Source organism: Balaenoptera physalus (genome assembly GCF_965194825.1).
Source record: "Balaenoptera physalus genome assembly, chromosome: 5".
Lineage (NCBI taxonomy): Eukaryota > Metazoa > Chordata > Mammalia > Artiodactyla > Balaenopteridae > Balaenoptera > Balaenoptera physalus.
In genome coordinates, this window is record NC_138884.1 from 139,379,789 (window position 1) to 139,398,260 (window position 18,472).

The 18,472-nt window shown below is 33.7% G+C and overlaps 1 long non-coding RNA gene across 1 annotated transcript in view; it reads right to left on the minus strand.

The window, feature by feature from the left end:
• The window catches only part of LOC309661035, a 200,969-nt gene extending 194,648 nt beyond the window's left edge, over positions 1 to 6,321 (minus strand). Inside the window, exon 1 of the long non-coding RNA XR_014263815.1 lies at positions 6,232 to 6,321. This is a non-coding gene — a long non-coding RNA (uncharacterized lncRNA). The remainder of the gene's footprint in view (positions 1 to 6,231) is intronic.
• Between the last annotated feature and the right edge of the window lie 12,151 nt (positions 6,322 to 18,472).

The window sequence follows — 18,472 nt, forward strand, 5'->3', positions numbered from 1 at the left end:
TGTTGACTCATGAATTCCAGAATACCACAAAACCTTTTTACTCAAACAGCAATTACCTTTATGCAACCTCATCCCTGACCTCAATCTTGCCCATTCTGGGCCAGTAGTACCCTGGAGTCAGTGTTCTACATGGCAAGAGTATAAAGAATTGAAAGCTTTCTTGTATTTTCTGGAAATCACGGGTTATGTGCTACTAGCAATCAGGACTTGTGGAAATATCTATTAAAAATGAAATACTATTGAGATCACTGAGTTGGAGGAAACCTTAAATTATTTTACAAATCTCTATTTTCATATTTTCTGGGTTTTTTCACCTCTCTAAATTTGTTACAGCACATTCTGGTTAAATTTGACTCTACCTTATTTTAAAGGTAATGTTTTTGAACAAGATCTTCACATGATTTTTCTCACCTTGATATTTTAAAATCTGAAACAGAAAAATTCACATATGTATATATTTGTTTATCATTCTTTTAATAAATATTGACTGAGCACCAACTATATATCAGATATTGTGACTGGTGATGGCAACATTGATGATATATTTAGGGTTAGAAAAAATAGCAGACCTTGTAGATTAAAAGGAGTCCTTGAACTCATCCTGTCAAAACACTTCATTTTATCATCAGAAAAGCCTTTTTATCACTTAAGGGATTCCTGATAAGAGAAATAGATTATTTTCCTTGTATTTAGGATGTGATACTTAATTGGTCCTGAATTTGTACAGAGCTATTAGCTAGAGTTTTTAGTAGTGATCTTTACATACAATCCTCTCCTCATCCTCATTTTTTAAAGAAATCATAAAATCTGCGATACTGCGAATGCATTTTACATCTTTGTAGTCAAGTTGAAAATTATGTGCTTACTTTTTTGTTTGTTTTCAAGAAGATGATCCTACTAGAGGAGAGGAGATCTTCTCTCCTCTTCCAACAGATAAATGTTAAGTAAATAGAAAGGTTTCACCATTGCGGGTCAGAGAGAAGGTAATGAAAACAATGTGTATGAAAATATATAAGCTCCCAAATTATATAAATTCCTCAAGCCACTTCCCACTAATTCTATCTCTTTCTCAACAGTTTACCTCCCTCCAAAAAAATGACCGTTAAATCTAATATAAATATATCACAGGTTAGAAAATAGACTTAAATAATCCTCTTTGTTTTGATTGGCCCTATCTATTTATATACCTTTTCAAATTGATAATATTTTGATTTTTGGCAATGTGTGCATACTATATATACAAAATATACAATGGGTATGTGAAAATTAATACTCCACTATTTCTCACATGTAGACTGGCTTAAATTCAACAGGTTTTGCTTTGTTTTTGTGATATGTACAATGTGTGCAGCTACAGTAGCTGCAGGGGTAGTTATTTACTAAACCCATATATATATTTTAAAAGTACTATGCTCCCTGGAAGTGAATGGAAGTTACTGGGTAAGGAGTAACAATGTTTATTTTTTTACTATTGGTTCTATTTCAGAAACTTTACTGCATAATTTACATATGCTATCTAATTTAATGGGAATCTATTAGATAGAAAATTTTATTTTCATTTTATAGATGAAGAAAATGAATATGTAAAAGGCTGATTATCTCCCCAATAAAAATGAGCTTATCCTAGTATTAGACTTAGATCTGTGCTTCCTCATAGATATATAAGTACTTGATCACATACTATATTGTATTTCAGAGCGGCCAATATTGTTTCAACAAAGTTAAAAATACTGCTGTAATAATCATTCTTAGCTGCAAGCAATCATCACTTATAATTTTAAGTCCAATGCAATAATTCAGAAACTTTAAAAAAGCTATGAAAGTATTTCAAAGTATATTTTGCCCATGAAAAAAAGATTAATATGTTGGGTTTCTCAATAACAGGTACTGATTCTGATTCCTGATATGATGGACTAAAAATCAACTGGTATGAAATTTATGGTAAAACAAATGAACAAACCAAAAAAATATGCAGATAATGCAGAAGTCACAGAAGCAGAAAGACTCTGACGGAGGATGCAGTGCACTTTGAGGAGAGAAGGGGAAGTGAACAAGTCCCTGCATGTTTCTGTGGGTCTTAATCTAAAACCAGGAGCAGTCCGTCTGGTGAATACAGTACCTGCTGGGTACACACTGGGAAGACCAGTCTTTCTCTCCTGGAAAACTGGACCGAGAAGCTAACTATGAACATTGAAAAGATTAGAAGAATTTCAGAAGGAAAAATGCTAAAGAGGGGTTTTCCAAACCAGGTCCCTCCGCAGTTTGGCTTGACAACTAAAAAAGTGTAGCTCACCATCTGGTTCTACAAGAATGAAGTCATCAGCTACTGCAGTCACTGACCTTTCACACCCCCTGAAAGGAGCTCAGGACAGAGACCAGGAATGAGCATTTTGTGCTCCGGGAAAAACTGGCAGAACAGGCCTGTAGACAGTTAGATATTCTCAGGAAAAAATTTTATGAACCCCATTTCTTGCATCTTTTCATACCTAGAAAAGCACTAAAATCATTAATGGTGTCATCTGCTCCTCGTGACTAGCAGTAACCTTCCATGGAGACGCATGATTGGTTGCACAAACCTCCTTCGCCAAAATCACACACAGACTGAACCTTGAACCATGGGTGAAACAGATTCAAACCAGCCAGCTGAAGGAACTGGATGGGAATTGAGACCAGAGATGCTGCTCAAGAAACAGTCCACAGTTTAAGCTTAGACAAATATTTCTTGCTAAAATTAAGGAAAAAATGCTGACAAAAAAAAAATAACAGGACCCAGAATCCCCACAACTTAACCTTTTCAGTATCAAGGACACAATCAAAATTAACTGAAAAATGAAGAAATAAAAAATGTGACACATTCTCAAGAGCAAAGAATGCTAATTGAGTCCAAAAGCTAATTGTCCAAAAATTCTAATTGAGCTATCTGATCTGAAATAAACAAGATATTGGCGCTAACAGACAACATCTTAAAGCATCTTTTGTAACTATTCTCAACTGAACATGGTTTCAGAGAATGCAAATCTCACAAAGGACTCAAATCTCAGGAGAGAAACAGAGACAACAAAATGGAACCAAAAGGACATTCCTGGACTAAAAAATATTATGAATAAAATAACAAACAAAAAGCTGAGACTGAATAAAAGATCAATGCCACCCTCGGGCTGTTATCCTTGCATTGAAAACTTGCTCAGGTCACATAACAATAAAATGCAAATGAAATGGTGTTTCAGCATGCAGTGCGAAGGATTCAGACAAGATCATGTTCAGTGATCTGTCAAAAGAAAGCTAACATCAAAGTTTTCTCTTACTAATTTGAGTTTTGAAGATATTGAATAAAATAGGAGTGCTGTTAGAAAGGGTGAAAAATGTTATTGAACAAGATTAAAGAGATAAGATGATGAAGCAGTTCAGTTCTCTCATTAGTTATGTTTTAAAATTCAAGACTGGATGTATGCATATGAAGAATGTGTACTTATGATAAAAAGTCAGGAAGCATCTCAATATCAGAAATCAAGAGTAAGGATAAATCAATTCACACATGGTGAGCATGCTTGAAAAATAACAACAAAAAAGGAGGTAGAGTTTATGGGATTTCCGAAGATGAATGATTCTTATTTGGTGAGAAAGAGTGGGTATATAAGGGGCCTGAATATCTGCTAAATTGTCTTAGAGGCTAATAAAATTTGTGTCATCCTTGAAGACTAGTACTTAGCAATATAGCTGCCAAATACAGAAGAATGAATTTAACTCCTCTATATTTTGAAAATTATAATTCTAGTTTCGCTGTTACCACAAACTTCAAGATGTCATATTTATGGATATATTTTGAAGTACACTTGTAATATATCAATAGTGTGATTTCCTAGCAATCCTTGACTGAAAGATTACTGAATTTTTAATTCCTTAGCATAGAGAAATAAAACCTTCCTAGATCTCTCAGTGCTCCTGAAGAGTCCCAGATTCCTGAGACTCCTATGTGACATGAGATTGTATCTGTAGCCATTTGTCTACTGAATTAATTTGATGATCTGAGGGACAATTAAATCCCTTACCTCCCTTAGAAAGACAAATGGATACAGCTCAGACTCCGTCTCAGAATTAAGCTCTATGGGGTCAGGATGACCAGGGAGCCAGCTACCTAGGTATTTACAAATGAAAAGGAATAAAGTCCCCAAACTTGGAGATACCGCTATATCTCAAACAAGAAACCTGGACTATTAGGCTGCTGTAGATATTTTACTTACACACGAATAAATGACTCAGACCTTGTATGTTTTCAAGGAGGCCTGCTTCCTTCCTCTTCAGAAGCAAAGGAAAAAAATTTTTTTTTCCCTTACTCTTCACAAATGGAATACTTGACAAGTCATATGGGGTATTTGGTACGGCTCTTTTTGTGTTACCCACAAGTAAGCACTGGGGCAAGGGATACAACACAATTCTCTATTGTGAAGTAATTAATAGTAAATCCATTTCTGATCCAGAACATCTCCTGTGCATATTAAATTAATGTGGAGAGAATCTGTAGAAAAATAAGAATAAGAATACTATGGAGAAGAGTCTACACAACGAAGAAGAGAACACCAAAAATTTTAAAGAGAACATGGTCAACAGAATGGAAAAAGACAATGGGTTCATGAAAGGAATAATAAATATTTTAGGTACTGAGTCAAAAGAAAGAGGTGGCACGGGATAAATGAAGGGCAGAATTATGAGGAGATGTGAACAATAATGTCAAAATCTAAAGACATTTCATTATTTTCTCAGTTAGCTAATTAGCTCAGCAAATATTTATTGCGTTATTACCATGTTTCAGGTTGTAAAGAAAAATAAGATTCTCTAGCCTCAAAGGGCTTACAGCTAATAGATAAAAGTAGACAAATATACATGTAAATAGGCTAAATATTCATTATTCCTGTGGAAAACATTCAAGAAAGAAGGTTACGACTCATAGTTTTTGCTGCTGGGGTTTGAGGTTAGAAGTTAAAAAATAAATTTATGGAGTGGCTAATGGCTAATCTAAAATTGGAACTATGTCAATGGTGTCAAAGGCTAAATAAATCTCATTAATTTAGTGTTAGAAAGTTTTTGAAGACCTTTAAAAGAGTTGTTTCTGGACAAGAGTTGGCGGATAAAACAGATTAAGTAAGTGACCAACTAGAGAGTGGGATAAAGAGGGGCTAATCAAGCATTCTATGGCTGTGAAGTTATACAGCATTCTCTACCTGGATACAAATATGACTGATTCTTTTTTTTTACCGACTGGGCTAACGTAACACCTTAATCAGTTATATGTACAGGCCTAGGCTATGTATACATATCTGGATTATGTCTGCAGATCATCAAAATACTGAAACACTTTTTTTCTCTTTACGTAACAAACTTGGCATGTCTTACTAGCATCCCCCTACATGCAGTAAGAGAAGAAATAGACTGTCTTAAGAATGCATTTGAATATAAATATTTGTGTCTGAGATTATCCTAAAGTACATAAAGAAATTAAAATATTTATGCCATCTTATATATAATTTATTCAATGAGAATCAATATAAAATCTACTCAGAAAACAATCTATTTACTAAAGCAGCTGTTAAAATGCCAGAATGGGAGCAGTGGCATGGTAATGTCTTGCAGTTTGGTGTGAAACCATGGCTTTGAGTCCTGAGTCTACTGAGTCCTGAGTTTATTTGCTTCATATACGACCTAGATCGTTTTCTTTGTGGGTGTTTAGAATACAATGCAAGTTTACTTCATGACATAGATACAAAGATATGAGGGTGTTTGGGGTACCTTCTTTTACATTTTGGCTGTTCTGCCTTGTTTTCCTTAGTAAACCTCGTCTTGCTTTGTGATACATGCCTATCTGGTAGGAAGACTTACTGAGGGCTCCAGAGTCAATCTGCCTATAAAATAACAGTAAAGTTTATTATCTTCATCGTAGGCACTGAGTGTTGAGCAAAGTACTGTAAAAATGGCACTATTCTTACTGTAATCAGTGCAGTCTCTCTGTAAAGTGCTCATCTCCTGGGCTTCCCTGGTGGCGCAGTGGTTGAGAATCTGCCTGCCAATGCAGGGCACACGGGTTCGAGCCCTGGTCTGGGAAGATCCCACATGCCGCGGAGCAACTAGGCCCGTGAGCCACAATTACTGAGCCTGCGCGTCTGGAGCCTGTGCTCCCCAACAAGAGAGGCCGCGACAGTGAAAGGCCCGCACACCGCGATGAAGAGTGGTCCCCACTTGCCGCAACTAGAGAAAGCCCTTGCACAGAAACGAAGACCTAACACAGCCATAAATAAAATAAATAAATAATTTAAAAAAAAAAAAAAAAAAAAGTGCTCATCTCCTTATGTAGCAATATGGTAAGCAGATCTTTCAGAAAGTCATTTATTTTGCCACAGGGTCTTTTCAAATATTTCTAAAAGTAGAAGGCTTTCTAGAGAAAAATTATTTTCTTAGTTTGTTGAAGAATATCATGAAAAGGTACCTACTTCTTCTCTATACTGTCGTCAAGACTCTAGGTAGACACTGGAACTTGGCACTTACTTCCTTTGGGGATGTCATATTGGTATGGTGGTGAGGAACTGGTAGCTCTACACACAACAGTCTTAGCCAGAAATTTAATATTTTTCAAGTGTGGGTTTTAATGAACCAATTATTACTGGTTAAGAATTATATCAAGGGCTTCCCTGGTGGTGCAGTAGTTAAGAATCTGCTTGCCAACACAGGGGAAACGGGTTTGAGCCCTGGCCCGGGAAGATCCCACATGCCGCAGAGCAACTAAGCCCATGCGCCACAACTACTGAGCCTGAGCTCTAGAGCCCGCGAGCCACAACTACTGAGCTCTCGAGCCACAACTACTGAAGCCTGCGCGCCTAGAGCCCGTGCTCCGCAACAAGAGAAGCCACTGCAGTGAGAGGCCCGCGCACCGCAACGAAGAGTAGCCCCCGCTCGCCGCAACTAGAGAAAACCCGCGTGCAGCAATGAAGACACAATGCAGCCAAAAATAAATAAATAAATTTAAAAAACCAAAGAATTATATCGATAATTAGCACTTCTTGCTTATGGATTCTCATACTGCTCTTGGAGAAGCCCTGTGTTACTGAAAGGTGACCCAGTATAACGGGAAAAATAAGGTCAAATATTCTTTGTTTCAAATACCCAGATCCTGTAATAACTAGTTGTACAACACTGGACCCTTGATATCTTGGGTCCTTGATAGGGATGATAGTTCCTATCCTGCACTGTTGGTGTGAGAGTCAAATAAATGTACTAAAGAGTCATTATATAGTAGATACTCATTGAAAAATAGCTATTATTATATCTCTTTATATAATAGCTAAAAATTGATACAAATGAACTTATTTACAAAAGAGAAATAGACTCACAGATGTAGAAAACAAACTTATGGTTACCAAAGGGGAAAAGGGGGGAGGGATAAATTAGGAGTTTGAAATTAACAGATACACACTAGTATATATAAAGTAGATAACCAACAAGGACCTACTGTATAGCACAGGGAACTATACTCAATATTTTGTAATAATCTACAATGAAAAAGAATCTGAAAAAAAAATACGTGTATAAGTGAATCTCTTCACTGTATACCTGAGACTAACACAACAATTGTAAATCAACAATACATCAATAAAAATTTAAAAAACAATGTCTTTGTAGAAACACAGAGATATGAGAGCTTGATAATGCAGAGCTAATGTGTCCAAAGAGTGTATGAAAATACCCTAGGCAGCACAGAAAGTTCACATGGGCATGGTAGGATATTTTAAATTTTCAAGGATACACAATGAATTTTGATGTCCACTGCATGGATTTGAACTCAATGTCACTAATGATTTCAATATTAAATTGGGTCATTATTTTCAATTATATTATATCTTTGCAAAACTGAGTTTCTAAGGGTTGCACATATTTTTACACATTTCTCTAAAACAATGTTATTTTGTAAGGGCCTTATATTTATTATTATCAAATAATATTTCAATGCACAATGTAAGATGTTTATCTTTAGTGTTAGTAGACAAAAAAAATCATACTTTAAATCATCATTTTGAGTTTTTCAGTTTTTCAGATGATTTTTCAATCAAATGTGGTTAAATATACCATTGTCTTTATATGATACCATTACTGAGAAAAGCACATGCAAGTTAGAGGAAAATATGTTTTGCTTTTTTGTGGGGAGGTGGGTGAGAGTGTTTGCTTATTAATTCTAGTATTACCAGTATTTTCTTTCTCAGAATTCTTTGCAGACTTTTTAAGCCAATTTTTTTTAAAGATAAGCTATTAGTAAAACTTATCTGCTGCATAAAAATTATATTATTTCATCACATTCTACATGAATAAAATATAAGGATGCTTTTTGGTACCCTCTTGTTTTTTGGGTAATCTACCATGCTTCTCTTACAAAATTTTGCCTGTGTATGTGATACATGCCTGTCTGACTGGCAGACCTACTGAGGACTCCAGAGCCAATCCACATATGAAATATTAGTAAAGTTTTCATAGTAGGCATCATTTATTATTTTAGATAAAATGTATATGAATAAATGTTAGTTTTCCTCCCATAGTACCATCATCTGGTCACATATCCTACTCTGGTAGACACTGTTAGAGCTCATAGAAATATTCCCATTGAGTCTTCTACACACTCAGCTAGTTAAAAAAAAAAAAAAATTCAAAGGCTCATTCCATTAGGAAGTAACTATTTCATACCTCAGATTATTACAATCTTTTCCCTTTGTTCCATTCTACGAAGAACACAGTTAGCTAACTTTTTTCAGGTAATGGTGAAATAATGTACTCCTAAAAGCTGCCTTTCCAAGAACTTAAAGAGAAAAACTTTTTTGCTGCTTTTTGGCAAAATTTGTGTTATCCAGTTGCATGGAAAATCTTTCAAATTCTTCTTCATACGCTTTCTAGAAGACAAAGTGACACATAGGCGAATTTACTTCCAAAGTTCAGAAGAGCTGATATCCCCATATTGCCTAAGTATCTGTGCAAATAATTCTTCACAAATATAAGTAATTTATGAGGTACAGAAAGTATGTGATATGCTTTTAACATAATCTACACAGTGAAACTTCTTCAGTGCTGTCAATCAGATAAAACGGTGCATGCATTTCATAATTATAATTGTCTACTTTTATAAAATGAAGTTTTAATAGCATTTATAATTAACTATACTTCATTAACATGATGGATCTGATCAGATAAATATAAAAAATTTGAAACCCACTATGGAAAATATACATATGTATATATCTTATTTGGGCTACTTCATATGCTAAAAAAATGAAAAATAGTCTATTGGACTTTCCAAAAAGACATGACATCATTAATATTTTATCAGAAATAAACAAGTAATAATCATCTAGTATATTAGGTTACCTCCAAGCCAAAAAAAAAAAATTCCATTAAAATAACTATTGAACACTGATGTTTCCTTAATTCCTAGGATATTACTTTTCTAGGGATACTAAAACAAAGTATCACAAACTAAATGGCTTAACAGAAATTTATTGTTTCACAGTTCGGAAGGCCAGAAGTCCAGAATCAAGGCATTGGCAGGCCTGGTTCCTTCCGAGGGATGTGAGAGATAATCTGTTCCATGCTTCTCACCTAACTTTTGGTGGTTTGTTGGCAATCGTTAGCATTCCTTGGTTTGTAGAAGCATCATCTCAATCTCTGCCGTGATCTTCGTACGGCACCCTCCCTGTGTGTGTGTCTTTGTGTCCACGTTCCCCCTTTATAGGACAGCAGTTTTTGGATGAGGTCCATCCTAATGACCTCATCTTAACTACTTAGTGTTAAATAATTTTACTTTTTTAGTGATAGATTTTAATACATAAATTTTAATAAATTCTAAAAATGAATAATTAAATTTAAGAATAAAGTCTATGTGGTATAATATGAATTTTGAATATTGATACATTGCCAACATTTTCCCTCCAATGTCTTTCTAACTTTATATTACAAGAAATAGCATATTAGAAAGCCTGTTTTGCCAAGACATTAGTTAAATTGACTGTTACCAAACTTTTAAACTTGTCTTTCCTATTGATAAAATAAACAAAATTCACTTGATAAATATGATTCTTCTGCTTCCAGAATCACAGGTGAGTAAGAGATCTGAAGGACTCGCCTCCTCCAAGACACGTCTCTTTACAGGACATGCTCTGACAGGTTGCTGGTCTCAGTGAAAGAGACTGTCAGTGAACTTTCCTCCCCCACCCCCAGATCAACAAACAAACAAACACAAGCAATAAAAATCTGAGTATGAGGCAAGAAGTGGGCAGAGACTTGAGTAGCCCTAGCTAGGGCTTCTGATTAATCCTAACCTAGAGCAAAAGCAAGAACCTTCCCACCCGCCAACAGTCTCAGCAGCAGAAGAAACAGACAAATTCTCTATGAAGAAATCATACGCAAAATGGGCATGCAGCGGTTCCATAAATAAGACTGAAATATTACTTCATAAAGCAAGATTACCAAATATATAAGAAGGCTAGCCACTAAGGGTGGAATTCAGCAGAAAATAAATATCTCTCTCTCTCTCTATCATCTATCTATCCAATTTTATATAATTTCAGACTTAGAGGAAAGTAGCAAATATACTACAAAAAATTTTGACATACCATTCACTCAGATTACCCAAATATTAAAAGTTAAACACATTTTCTTCTTCAACCTCTGTTTTTTTCAACTTGATTCAATTAGTTCATACTTCTACATGTTTGAAAAATGAAGCAATATGTAAAAAATACATTTATTAAATCTTACTGCTTAAGCTATATAATTTTATGTAATAGATATGATCCCAACTATCAAAATACATTGATATCCATTTTTATTCTTACCTAATTAGTGCAAGTACCTCATTTAATAGGAGTTTCTTAATGAGTTGTTTTTCTTTAAAATTCAATCATATAAAATAATTCAGAAACAATTTCTGTTAAAGGAAGTTGCATACTATGGTCACAAAGCTTAAAATTAATTAAAACTTCAGTGTACTTAATGTTACATATAAGCTGCAGCAGAAAAAAGATGTTTACCAATATATGATGTAAGGGTTTTATTCCCCTTTTCGCGTTCAAGAACATTTATAAATTTCAGTCCTAAACATTGACAGGCTGTGAAATAAATTATACTTTATAGTTTAATTATAGTGAATAAGTAATAACTCTTGTTGCATTTAGATTGTTTTCTCTATGCACACATTTCTAACATATTTGTCATATATTCAAAAATATGTAAATATATAAAGTATATATATACACATACATATGTATTCTTAAAGTTATACACACAGAAAGAGATATATACACATGCACATAAACATGGCAAGGAGACACCCAGAGGATTAAAATTCTGAATATTTATTTTAACTTTTAAATTTTCTTTCAACTCATTAAGATGCGTAAAGGAACATAAATGTGACACCAACGCTTTTGGTTCAAGTCTAGGCAAAATATCTATTCTTCCTTTTGAAGACATATTCAAACTTCAAAAATTACGAATAAAGAATGTATTAGCATAATAAGATTTAAGAAAATGAGTGTTTATGAATACTCATTCTCCAATAAGATGTCTATCCTCTGTAGTTAATTCTAGACTACATGTTTCCATTGCTTCTGTATCTGAAGTTATTATCCTTTTCTCAATTGTGATATAAATATCCCTACCTTCTTTAGTTATCTGGTGAATATATCATTCTCTCTTCATACATATTGATCAGTATATCGGTGGTCCTTTTGAAGTCTGCTACCTAGCATCTCCAGGGCATTGTGGGTAACGCCCCGTAAACAAACTGCTTTTTAGTAAAGCATACATGTTCACATTAAAACTATGAACTAAAGATTATTGATAGCCTCACAACCCTTCTGATTACATTTTGCCACCAAATTAGATTCAGGAAAGGACCTTTCCCTCCCTGCCTGATGTACTAGGAAAAAAGAAAAAAAAAAAAGGTCTTGTTTTTCAGAAAATTTTAGAATTCAAAATTTTGGATAAGGGGTATTGGAAATATTATAACAACAAAGTTTAATTTAGGAAAGATTTTATATAGATTAACTTCTATTCCAGAAGGTGGGAAAGTGTTTTGAATATCAATAACAGAATATGAGAAGACTTAGAAGCGATATAATCTATGTAGTACAAGAAACTGAGGAAAATGGTAAGGTAGAAGGTTAAGATTTGAGCCAGGCAATGTACTCTGTCTAATAATCATTTGGAGCTTCTAGTGAAGGTGTTTCCCCGAGCTACATTGATGAATAAATGAAATTTCTGGACTGTTATCTCACCACTGTCTCCTAATCTAAATTTTAAACAATTTATGAACAACGTTAAGTCCACTTCTGGGGAAAAATTGGAAACCTCCACATATATTGTGTAATCTCATAATGATTTTTCAGCAGTGCCTCTTCTCATTATTAAGTAGTAGAGATTACTGGAGTATTTAATAAATATTCAAGATACAGGTTACCTCAATAAGTTTCTATGAAATCAGCAAAAAGAAGAGTTTTAAGTAAAATAACTTATTTTAGTCTTGACCACCTCATTTCAGCACATAATAAGGAAAGGGTTATTGACACATTTAACCTAGCAATTAAGTTACTTGAAAATCAAAGTCAAAATTTCACACAATTTCTATGCCAGAATTGTTATGTTTTCTGAAATTTTTTCTCAATAGATTCAGTAATTTGATTTATAATTGTTCTGAATGTATCAAAAAAGTAATTTTTTTCTTTTGTTTTTTTTTTTTGTTTGTTTTGGTTGCACCACGTGCCTTGCAGGATTTTTGTTCCCCGACCAGGGATCGAACCTGGGCCCACAGCACTGAAAGCACCAAGTCTTAACCACTGGACTGACAGGGAATTCCCAAAAATGTAATTTTAAAATACATTCAGATACATTTACTTTTGCAAAAAGGATTTCACCTGCAATATTTTTTTAACATAATTTCAAAATAAATATTGTAGTTTGTTGTAAACCGACCATTAAATTAATGATTACTTCAGTAGCAGGAAGTTTACACTAGAGAGTTAATTTTAATATAAAAACCCTTTTGATTGATATAAGTTAATTTATAATCAGTGTATTTTTATCTGTATTTCTATCTTAGTATGGTCCCTGACATATATGCTACACTCAAGATATGTTGAATGAATGAGTGTTGAATGCGACCTGCAGACTAGATTATAGACCATATACTGGTTTAAGAATCTGAACTTAAAGAGTAGACTTATATAATTACAGTAAAAAGAACAATTTCTACTTTTTAAGGTATATTATCACTCCCCTGTTTTGGAGAATTTAATCTGAATTTTGTGAAGTAGATTTTTTTAATAGATTAAACATGGAGATATGAATAGGCCAATAGTTCAAAGACACCTGGAAATATGTTAGACCATTTTGTTTAAATAGAAAAGAAAGAATTATTTAGTAATCTCTTTCAAAACACACACTAATGCTATAACTGTGAAAAGTCTATTTACTAAGCTAGTATTCCTTTTACTACTTTCCAAATAAACTTGCAAATAAGGTAAAATCAATTAAAGTTAATAGAAATTTAAAGTGAGAAAAATAGGGAAGAGAGAAAAACAAATCATACACCAAAATATTGGTTGAAAGCAGCAGTAGGTTTTTCTTCTTAAATAGGATGCAAATGACATTCAATATATTTCTCAAATTATTTAAGATCCAAGAGGGAAAATGTTAGTGTGCATAGTGATGACTAGTCTTTTATTCTTTAAGTGTGATTTACACTTTCATTCGACCTCCTAAACAAGTCAACAGACTTGTAGCAGATTTTATTTTTTCAAACAAAAGTTTTCATCCACTGTTTTTTTATTATGCGCTTTTGACTCTGCAGTACTGAGACTTCCTAACCTCACTTAAGAATGTCTTTATAGTTTTAGATGGGCACACTCCTCTGCAATTATACTTGAGGCTGTAACACAGAAAACAAAATCAAGGTAGCTGATCAGTGCATAGAAAAATTGAGTGAACAACAAAAGCTTGTATATAGTTATAATTTTAGCACCACATAATTAGGAAGTGCATTTTGAGTTATCTTCTATGGACTTTGAATCATTGCAATAAACAGTGATCACACCTGACAAATATGTATTTTCCATTTGATTTTTTTATATCTACAACATTGAGAATGTGAATTTTAATGTTCTCAAGCTATATAAATACTGAAATTTAAGGATCTCTTTACAAACTAAGAACTGCCTCATGATTTCTGTGATAAGTGACTTAGAATAATGATATAATTTTAATACTAAAAACTGAAACAAATTAATATGCTGGAATTGAATCTGGACATCAAGTAAGAGTCAAGTCATCTATCTATAGCAAACAAGGGTATGTAACTAGGTATTTTAATGTATGTGATCCCTGGGGTTTATATTTACTATAAATTTTCTCAAGTATCTTTATCATCTTGAAAAAAATGAGGAGAGAACGTAGAGAAGTAGAGCAGGAGAAAGAGAGAGAGAGAAAATTTAATCACTGGAATCATTAATCAGAGAATCAACATCTTTTGGGGTTTATTAGTGATGTACTCTATATGTTATTAGGTCCCTTACTAGAAAATTCAATACCTATCTGGTTATTCCTTTCTCAGAATATATTAATTGTCTCTGTAACACCCATAATCAGAAACTTTAATTTTATTTATCAAGAAGATTCCATTAGCACATGGAATTAGTGCTAATTCCATGAATCGAATATAAAAAACCCCTTCATCATGTCTTAATCTCACTTTGTATACAGGCATATCTTATTGATGGCACTTTGCTATATTGCAGATGTCATGTTTTTTACAAACTGAAGGTCTGTGGCAACCTTGCATCAAGCAAGTCTATTGGCGCCATTTTTCCAACAGCATTTGCTCACTTCATGTCTCTGTGTTACATTTCGTTGTCTTGCAATATTTCAAACTTTTTCATTATTATTATATTTGTTATAAGACTAAGACTTTTTAGAGTAGCACTGAGAAATCCAGGGAACTTTATTTTCCTAAATTGATATAAACTCATACAGCTTCAGTGCAGTGATCAATCTGTATGTACACCTTTGCTTTGTAAAAATACATCTAAAACATACTAGCATACAGTATCTGGGGGCTTGGCTGATCTAGGCTAGTTTTAGCTAATCTTTGTTGGACTTACTCATGTGTCTGCATTTTGGCTGGTTTCTCAAACGTTCTCTAACTCCTGGAACCAGCAGGTTACCATAGGCAAGTCCTTCTCATGGCAACTGTAGTATCACAGAATGCCACGCAAAATCACCCAAATTATTTGTATTTTCAGCCTAAGCTAGGAATTTGCACACTGTCACTTTCACCTGGTTCTCATGGCCAAAGCAATTCACATGGTTGATCCTGGCATCAAAGGCATAAAGTACTGAAAAATTGTCTGGCATTTTCCCTGGAAGTGAGTAAAAGTACTATAGGGGATGAAGGCAGACAGAGAAAATGGAAGCTTTGCTCACAGAGGACCAATGTGTCATGCTTGAACTGGAGTACAGAAGAACTGTCCTCAAGGACAAAAAATACAGAAACGGTATTGGTGGTGAGGGGTAACAGTAGACTTAGGATATTTGATTGCCTCTGACATTTGTGTTATATGTACATATAATATATGTTATATCATTTTTTCTTTTCAAACACAGTTAACATCATACCCCAAATTAGGTGTTTTAAAATGCACATGTTTTAAAATGCAGAAAATTTTTTTAAAAAGCATCAAGATTCGAGAATGAGTATACAAATGGCAATGACTATATATATATATATATATATATATATATATATATATAAAACTCTGACCACCACCTTCACAGCAGCCAGTCCAGAAAGCCAAACCACTACCTATGTATGCAGCAATCAGCCCCAGAGAATCTGTACTTGGTCAATAACTGCCAGTTTCTCTTAGTTTTGTCCTCCTCTTCCCTTCCTCTCTGCTTCCAACTCAGGACCAACCAGAGAAAGACTATATATTGCACTAACTAACCACATTGGATGACCTGCTTCTAGTTAGCCCAGCTCCAGCTTTTCCATGCCAACAACTTCCAATCAGGGCACACTTGAAGCTTTCCCTTTTTTCTGCTGTAGAGTTTTCACAATCCCCTGTCTGCCTTTGAGTTTTTTGTCAAATGAAAGTGATGGTGGTTGACTCTCTTGCAAACTCTATGAATATACAGCCTTTGCTTATTCTCATTTGGGTGATCTTCATTTATTTCCACCAGCACAAAAAAAATATATATTATCAAGACAACCCCTTAACTCCTCCCCTCTGGAAACCAGCAAACCAGTTTGCTCTCTGAATCTATAAGTCTTTTTCTGCTTTGTTTTGTTTGTTTTGTTTTTTAGATTCAACATATGAGTGAGATCGTATGGTATTTGTCTTTCTCTGTCTGACTTATTTTTCTTAGCATAATATCCTCTGGGCCCATCCATGTTGTCACAAAGGTCAAGATTTTATTGTATTATGGCTGAGTAATATTCCTTTGAATGTGCATACCACATTGCCATTAACCATTCATCTATCAATGAACATTTAGGTCGCTAAGTTGTTCTTGGCTATTGTAAATAATGCTGCAGTAAACTTAGGGGTACACCTATCTTTTCAAATTAATGTTTTTATTTCCAAGAAGTGGAACTGCTTGATTGTGTGTTAGTTCTATTTTTAATTTTTTGAGGAACCTCCATACTGTTTTCCATAGTGTCTGCACCAATTTGCATTCCCCCCAACAGTGCACGAGGGTCCACTTTTCTCCACGTCCTAACACGTGTAATTTCTTGTCTTTTTGATGATAACCGTTGTGACAGGTGTGAGGTGATATCTCATTGTGGTTTTGATTTGCATTTCCTTGATGATTAGTGATATTGAACACCTTTTCATGCATCTGTTGGCCATTTGTATGTCTTCTTAGGAGAAATGTCTGTTCAGGTTTGCTGCCCATTTTTTAACCAGATTGTTTTTCTGATATTGAGTTGTATGATTCTTTATATAATTTGGATATTAACCCCTCACTGGATATTTGCAAGTATCTGCTCCCATTCAGTAGTTTGCCTTTTCGTTTTGTTGACAATTTCCTTAATTGTAAAAAGCATTTTAGTTTGATGTAGTCGCTGAGATATATATTTTAAAGGAGCAGTACAATTTCTCCTGCTTAGGAAAATCTAAGTTTAAAAATAGTTTTGCAGCTTTAAAGAACAATAGGTGAAAGTTATGCTAACATATGATGAGATGGGAGTTTTAAATAGCATGTTACCTTCTAATGTATTATTCAGAATGTCTCTCCTCTTGTTCAGTCAGACACTGCAATTATACATTCTTGTGATTAAGTGGTTCTCTTAAATGGTTATAATACTGCTGTGACTTAGAAAATTTGTTGTTTTCTTTACTCCCAAGTGTTAAATTATTTATTGACGATATCATCCAAAAATAGTACAGTTTATGGGATATTTTCTCTGACATGTCTTAATTGTAGACTACATGAAATCAAGGACTTTCTCCAGATTTTTCATATTCTTTCACAACTGTCAAGCTAGGGCACCACTCACCATAAGCAGTAAATAACAAGACAATCTAATATGTAATAGCTTTCACTAACAGGGAATAATTTCTTGTGAAATTCTCAGGTTATATGGGAAGATGTTGACTTTGAGTCTGACACAGAAATAGAGATAGGATATATTTCTTTTTCTGTGCCATTATATGTGCTAACATTTATGAAGTTAGTTGTTAACTATTCTTGTTTTCCTTGTGCAAAAAACTCTTCCTTAGGGAATTATTTCTACTCTTTTAGTTTTCTTTGAAATTCATTGTTTCTGTGGGTTTCTTGAATTTGTAAGCCTTAAAGAGACATAGTGATTTATAAGTAGCCTATTAGAGGCTTAATAGAAATAGTCTGATACTTTACACTTCAATAGCACATTATTTCAGACTATTTCTGCATAACTTCTTAAAAATGTGATTTGGTTAAAATATTTTCGTGTGCAAAAGATACATATTTTATTAGATTTTTTGTCATTCTGTCTGTGTCTCTCCTGGAATCAAATATAACACAAAACAGATTATTTGTTTGCTACTAATTGTGATCTATGTGATGAAACATTTATAAAGCTGTGGTTGACAAAATAATACATACTGAAGAGAAAACAAATATTCTTTTAGAATTCAATATCAAAGATTATAAAAAGTAGATTTTTATATTATAACCAATGATTTAATACTACAAAGTATTATAGTAATATACAACCTGAACCTTAGAATTTGTCCTCTTTATTTTTATCCTTTAAAATAGTTAATTTTTAAAATTAAGAAATGATTTTAAATGACATCACAATGCTTAATACATATATAAAGTACTTACATAGTACCAAGATTGTTTTGATGCTCTATAAACGCTTGCTATTGCTATTAGTGTTAGCACTCCTCTTATTAAGGATTAT